This window comes from Scomber japonicus, chromosome 18 (genome assembly GCF_027409825.1).
Source record: "Scomber japonicus isolate fScoJap1 chromosome 18, fScoJap1.pri, whole genome shotgun sequence".
NCBI lineage: Eukaryota > Metazoa > Chordata > Actinopteri > Scombriformes > Scombridae > Scomber > Scomber japonicus.
In genome coordinates, this window is record NC_070595.1 from 9,220,112 (window position 1) to 9,227,976 (window position 7,865).

The 7,865-nt window shown below is 43.2% G+C and overlaps 1 non-coding gene across 1 annotated transcript; it reads right to left on the bottom strand.

The window, feature by feature from the left end:
- Window positions 1-4,776: 4,776 nt before the first annotated feature.
- On the bottom strand, window positions 4,777-4,856 carry trnas-aga (transfer RNA serine (anticodon AGA)). Its single transcript has one exon. It is a non-coding gene; the product is annotated as a tRNA-Ser (tRNA).
- Window positions 4,857-7,865: the final 3,009 nt, after the last annotated feature.

A 7,865-nucleotide genomic window follows, 5' to 3' on the forward strand; every position in this document is an offset into this window, starting at 1 on the left:
TTATTAAAAAATGAGAATCATTTTGTGGTATATATTTTTAGACATACTTCATACACCTGTGTGGTAAGCGGCTCAAAAAATCACAAACTCACTTATTCATGTTTACTAGTTCACAGATTCTCCACAAGAGGAATCGGTTCATCATCAGAACAGTTTTACACTCGCCAGACTTTTTCCCCTTTTCTAGCTGCTGGGCCTCCAGAATTACAATTGAAGTTTGTGGAAAAATCGCAGATTGGAAATATAAAACCTAACACACACACACACACACACACACACACACACACACACTCACACCTTGACAGAGGCTATATAAAAACAAGAACTGTCCATTAACTGCAGGTGGAGTATGAAAAATTCAGCTGCAGTTCCTTTCTTTGCCTGTAGGTGGTATCTGTTGCACATAGTACATTTTCAGTTTCAAGCTGCTGTTGCTTTTCTTGATATATTAGCTAGCCTGGTTTGGGGTTGTCTGCTATTGTTTATTACTCATAAAAAGGGAATATACTGGTGTTCTCATACAAATTGTGGGTAGTTAAATCACTGACAAGTTTGCAAAACAGCGCTACTGTGGCCACAAGTGGTAATTACAGGATGACACATTGAATTTCCCTCTGGTACAAATGTGCTGTAAAATGCTTTATTTTACGTTTGTGACTAAAGAAATGTTTCTCTGTGACCTAGTAAGTTGTAGTGTAATAGCATGACATGATGAGTCGTATGTTCAGTCAGTCAACTCAATGACACAGCATTATGTAGCTACACATAACGTTTGCATCAACATCAGCCACCTTATGCTAGTGTACGAATCAGAGCATGGCTACATTTCTTATGAATTCAGCTCATTAGTAAGAGAAGAAATTGATTTTGTCTTGCCATTTTTTCAAAGCATCAGTATTTCTGCGATTGATAAAAGCAACTTCACACCCTCTTGGCAGACGGTGGTTTCCACACTATTCAGTGCAGTATGGTAATCATTTTGCAGACTTGAAACTTTCCTGTGATGAGTAAACCACTGCAGTGAATGCCTGAGGAGCCTTGATTATTGGCACAATTGCTGTTGCTCGTTAACGCTTTTGAAAGTGCAGATTTGTTTTGTCGTTTCTGAATGGCGGTTCTGTGTTTGTGGGAACCTTTCAGAAAAACACCAAGATTTGAGTGCTGCAGTCATTAGCTCTGATGGTTAAAATCAACCCTTCGAAAACACAAATGTCACAAAAAGAGAAAAAACAGAGCAGCTCATCAAGCACAATATCCTTTCAAGACAAGCCATGCTTTGAGCTGTTCATATCCTTAATGATCATACTCACTGTGACGAATGGGCTGTCTGAAGCAAGTTTAAAGACTCAATTTTTCAGTCACAAGTCACAAGGGGAAAAATGCACTCAAAACAGTACAGTATGCTTATCTGTAATATATGGGCCAAAACATGAAAAACACCCATATGGCCATATGAGCAATTTGTCCTTTTTGACATCCTAGCCTTGGGTGATCTTGCCCATCTAGATGCAGCTGTATGCTTCTGTTACATGCAATCAACTCAGCTCTAATCTGAAATGCACTGCACCTTTACCCTGTGACATGAAGGGAATTCTTTTAGCTACCAGAGCAGTGGCAGATACTCAGTCAGTGATTTGAGCTGAACACCAATTCAATACATCAGGCCTCATTTCATTATGAAACCCATCCAAAGCATCTCTCATTCTCTCGAGGTGCAGATTGTGCATGTGTCAGTTGATCCGGGGGTGCAATGAAGAGGAAGCTGATGATTTCATTTCTTGTCGAGAGAAGCCCGGGGTGCTCTGCACGCTGCACTCTGCTGCAGCACAGTGAGATCTTTAACATCATGTTAGCCACGGTCTAGTGCACTGTCTGCTCCACATTTTGACTGTTGCACTCTGAGCACCACTGTAGCTCTTTCCTCCAGTCTGGCTCCTCTCCGACTTCGTTTTTGTCACCGGCTGCCTCAAGCAGACAGTTACATCAGTGTTGCAGTCCTCTTTCTTGCCCTCTCATCTAGAATCTATTGTAGTTAAAGATCCCCTCCAGGCATGTTTTAAGATGTATATAAAATACTCTGAATAATCTGTCTTATATGGTTTATCCACACACAAAAAAGAGTAACTTATCATTTTAAAATTCTTAAAATGACATCTCCTTCTCCCTCATTAAACATTAAAGAACCTATGAATATGCAAATATATTTCATTTTAGAAGTTTAACAGCTGGACACAAGATGTCTCCTACTTCACTGTAAAGTTCATCCTCAGTGTTTGTGCACTGCAGGCTTCAAATTTCCACATCACACTTGTATAAGCTGAATATTGGACCAGAATTGGCTTCCAAACTGTTTGGAATCATGTTTGTATGTCCAGCCCTTAAAAACAGAAACTTTCCTCTTTCAGCAGATGAATGTGAAAACAAACTCTCCACATGCATCATTCTGTACAGTGAAGCTCAAATATCCAACTGTAGGAAAAACACATTAGGGAGTGGAGACTTCAAAGATATCAGCTCGCTCCAGTGCCTCCATTCATCCTAATGACATCTACCAGTGATGTAACCCAGTAGCCTCTGTTGACCGCTGGTGGCCCTGACTGCAATTCAAATTAAATAAATACAAAGACTTTCTGATGTACATTACACATGTACAACAATATAAAATAACAAGTCTGAGAGGCTTTGATAAAGTGTAAGACCCAAGCACAAGCACTCTACTCCCAGAGGTTTTGCCTCCCCAGCTGGACAAGGCTGTTTAGTGCATCTATAGTAGTCAACAGCCGTCTCATGCCAGCATTTAAAAGCCTGTTTTGACATTTTAAGATGATTTGAGGATTTGCAAGTGAGGAGGACATTTCGTGCGGAGTTGAGAAGATTATTATCAGCCGTGTGTACTAGTGTGAGCCGTTTGTGCGAGCTCCACCAGCATCATAATTATAGCCGTTGATATTTTCAGTTCAGACTAGACAGGCACGTGTGTTGAAAGGTTTGTTCATAGATAGCTAGGTATTATTTGAGGTAGAGAAAACAGATAACTGGTGTTACTAGGTGAGATAAGTAAAAGTGAATGTGTGAAAGCCCTGTTGTTTGCTGTGCATCATCTCTGACTCCAACTGAGGGTGAAAACAACAAAGATCAGTGGTTGCTTCCCTCAGCTTGAGCTCTTGGCAGTCTGTTTATGCCCATGGTAATGATACCACCTGAGTGGGCAGCAGTCCGCCACCGAGGCGACATTCAACCCTTACTCCCTCAAGCAATATATTAAATCATGATCCCATGGAAACAATCTGTGTCCCTGTGTAGGTGTCTGATATGTGATAGAGTTATCAGATCACTCGTTTCAACTCTATGAGCACATGCATTTATCTGGCATGCAAAGGTTGAGACCTTCCACTCCACTCCCCACCGGCAAACAGGTAGATGAGATGAGAGCATTCATGCCCCTTGTTGACCTTTGTGGCTGTTTCGTGGTTGCTTTCAGGGTAACGTTTGAGGTGTCAAAGTTTCATTCAAGAGGTAATCTTTTCCTCAGCCTCAAGTTAGGTTTATCTATCACAAACTGTCATTGTAGTGAGTAGTTTAACAGAAATAGCTTTGATTTTTAACAGTGCTGCTGGCAAATGTCTCATAAGTACCTAACAAATGTGGTAAAACCATCTTTTGAAAAAAAGTTCAGACAAGCACACAGCACTGAGAGGTGACGTGTGGGAGGAAAGCTTATCCTCCTTAATACAGCCGCAGGCAGATATGAATATTGAAGACAACTGCATTATTTTAGATGAGTTCAAGTCTGTTCAAACTGATTTGTACTGACACCGGTGCACGCTTTCTACTGAGTCATTTATGGTGTATTACTGCCACCTACTGGCTCATCTTCATAGTTTATTTTATGTGGTAAAATGAAAATGTTTTGTCACCTTTCTGTAATTTCCAATATAATAGCAGTAATAACAGCAGTTTGAACATACAGAGTGGGAGAACTAATATTTGGGCACACATTACATTATAATTCAGTGGTGGTCACATTTTCTGGTCTGTATGCAGAGTGAAATCAATAAAGATTGGAACCTTCATCCTGGGATTAATTCTCAGTACAGATTTTAATTTTACTTTATTTATGTATTCTTTTATTTATTTAATTATTTATTTATGTGCATGTATTAGGCTTTCAGTGCAACTTTGAATTAGAGTTTGCCGTATTAAGGCAGAAAAATCATACATGTTAAAATGCAGACAATAAAGATAATTCTACAATACATTATTCAACTATTGAACGTTAATTCTTGAGGAGATTTGCTGTCAATTAATGCAATGGTGTGTTAATGTTCATATTATTATTATTTTTGTATTTTGATGATTTAGCATCTTGTTCTCGAAACCTTCATGTCAATAAAGCCAATTGAATTGAATTACCAATTGTGTGACAAAGTACACAGACTATTCTCAACACAAAACAACCCCTGCCTCTAAAAGAAAAGCTTAGTCTTCATTAATGGCTCAAAACGTATCAAAATTAGATTAGGACGTTTTACCTTATAAAATGCATTGCCTTGCAATGCCGCACAGCTGAGCAGCAGGGGGCGCTGTTTCATTATTTTAAACTATCACAGTAATGATTTCAGTCAAGTAGCCGTCATTTCCAGTGCTGCCTTGTGAACACAAACGCGACATTTGCCACGCAGATATAATAGTTTTGTGGAAATGAGGGGCTTTTGTGATATGTGTCGTGCCTTAAGGGAACGGAATGCAAAGAAAGCATTACAAAAAAAAAAATTCCGTTGTCGGCAGGATTCGAACCTGCGCGGGAAGATCCCAATGGATTTCTAGTCCATCGCCTTAACCACTCGGCCAAGAACGGGGCAAAAGGGACTGCTCGGAGGGGGGAAAAAAAAGGAAAAGGGAGGGGGAAAGGGGGGGGAAGAGAAAGAAAAAAAGAGAGGAAAAATCAGAAAGTCGCCGGTTCGATCCCCGATTGGAACATGTCTCAATTAATGCATCAAAGTGCTATGAATCTGTCAAATATCGCTTAAAGACAGATACAAATAGGATTGGTATGAGCGGCGGTCATATTTTGTACCGCTAATGTCATAATTATTATTTTTTAATATTGATTGGGCCAACAAGTTGCACACTCTTGCCAGGATTTGCACCTGGAGTCTCCCACCCAAAGGATGGGTGTGTTACTATTACACCACAAGAGTTGTGTTTTTTTGTTGTTTTTTTTTTGTTGTTTTTTTTTAGTTGCATCAGCAACTATCCTGTTTTTTTTTTTTTTGAAAATACTAATTATAACACTAACTAACTAATTACACTACACTAACTAATTATTTGTTTCTATTTGCAACAGCAAATATACTTTTTGAACAGTGAATGTGAACATATTTTCTTAAAATATATAAAAAAAAATATTAAAATATTATTATTAAAATATAAATAAAAAAAGAATGTATTTGGTGTATTTACAAAGAGCTTCTCCACTCCTCAAGGGTCTGTCCAGATGCAGGGCAGTACCACTTGCCACGTGCCTGTGAGTGTCCAGTTAGCTTTGATTTAGGCTGACCACACAGCTTACACTCATAGTGGTAGCTCTCTTTTGCCTTTCTCTTCTTTGGGGGCTCACCTTTCATCACTCGCTCCTGGTTCTCAAGGGCTGCCTTGCGTAATCGCCATTCACGCTGGCGATTAAAGGGATCTAGTGCTTGGTGAGGGAACCTAGGTTGGTCAGGACAGTAGGAGGTGGCAGGCCAGCCCTGGGAGGATGCTGAGGGTGGTGGGTGAGTGGCAGACCAGCCGTGGGAGGATGCTGAGGGTGGTGGGTGGGTGGCAGGCCAGCTGTGGGTGGATGCTGAGGGTGGTGGGTGGGTGGCAGGCCAGCCCTGGGAGGATGCTGAGGGTGGTGGGTGAGTGGCAGACCAGCCGTGGGAGGATGCTGAGGGTGGTGGGTGGGTGGCAGGCCAGCCGTGAGTGGATGCTGAGGGTGGTGGGTGGGTGGCAGGCCAGCCCTGGGAGGATGCTGAGGGTGGTGGGTGGGTGGCAGGCCAGCCCTGGGAGGATGCTGAGGGTGGTGGGTGGGTGGCAGGCCAGCCATGGGTGGATGCTGAGGGTGGTGGGTGGCTGGCAGGCCAGCCCTGGGAGGATGCTGAGGGTGGTGGGTGGGTGGCAGGCCAGCCCTGGGAGGATGCTGAGGGTGGTGGGTGGGTGGCAGGCCAGACCTGGGTGGATGCCGAGGGTGGTGGGTGGTTGGCAGGCCAGTCCTGGGTGGATGGTGGTGGTGGTAGGTGGGTGGCAGACCAGCCCTGGGAGGATGCTGAGGGTTGTGGGTGGGTGGAGGACCAAACAGGAGAGTGTGCCAGGGGTGCCTGAAGAAATGAAGTCCAGCTCTGGTGGTGTGTTGGGGATGGCTGGTAGGTAGAGGACCAGCCCTCCATACAGCTGTTTTGAGAGGAAGCAGCATCGTGCTTGGCAATAGCTGCATCTCCCCCACCTGTGTGTGGAATGGCACATAGTGTAGGTGTTCTTGAACTGTGTCGCTGGCGTATTTTTGCCTCACCCTCATGGTTCTCAGGCTCCTGGAACTCCAAAAGAGTGTGTCCATGCTGAACTGGCTGTGATGGTAGGTCACGAGCCTCCAGGAGGGATTTTTTAGCCACGGTGATCTGCTGTGGAAGATGCACGCCCTGCAGTAAAGAATCCCGTTCAGTTCTCTTTTGGCGATCATGCAGCCTGCAGAGACAGAAAACAAAATACACAAAATACATTTTTCAGCGTATTAATTGTTAAAAATTGTGTTCAAGTATCCAATTCAATCAATTTATGAAGACATTAAAGATGAACTCACCAGGAGCACACTGTGGTGTTGTTAATGTTCACCAGTACCAGGTCAGTCTTGTCAGTGATCTCTCTGCAGTCCTCAACTAGCTGCTTGATATGAGAGTAAGCCATGACAATGGACTGGGGTATGGCAAATGTCCTCCCTTTTTTGTCTTTTGGCCTATTTCTGGCCTCCTTGTACTCTTTGTACAGCTTAAGAGCAACGCACTCTGAAAGTCTGTTGTGGTCTGGTCTGTGAGCAGCCTGACCATGGACCATGAACAATCTGCAAATAGATGACCAGACACATAGTGACCATCACATAGTGCTCATCATATATGCATGTTCACATATTGACATAAATATAGGCTACCGATTCAACTGCAAAATAATACAGCTATATGAGATGTAGATACCTCTCAGCTGCTTGCTGGCCTGGAGCAGAGCCACTGCACTTTCTTGAAGCCCTCCAAGGTCCTGGCAAAGTGGTTTTCTTGCTCTTGAGGGTATATCTGGTGGGGGTCTGGTCAAAGACATCTAAACACGAGTATAACCGCAAAATCTCTGCCACTTCAGCATTGGAAAGTGCGGTTATAGTCCGGTTTAGCCCCACCAGGTAACCTGCCAAGGCATCAACTGCCTCCCATCCAGGAAACCCTCTGGCATCACACCTAGTGTCCTGTTACAATAATTGAACCAATAAAACTGATTTTAAACATCTGGTACAAGAGCAAATATATAGAAGAAGCCCACATATCTAATGGTGAAACATTATCCACTTTACCGGAGCTGGAGTGACAAGCCCACTCTCCTCCAATGGGGAGTGGACGGGCCCAGCAGAGGTATCACTCTCCTCTAATGGGGAGTACCCGGGGCCAGCAGAGGTATCACCCTCCTCCAATGGGGAGTAGACGGGGCCAGCAGAGGTATCACCCTCCTCCAATGGTGACCTGGGATCTGGCCCAGGCCTGGGGCCGCCACTTCCAAATTGCTGAGGTGATTAATAAAAGAATACACAGAATAAAGAATAACTATTAATAATAAAGAATAAATAA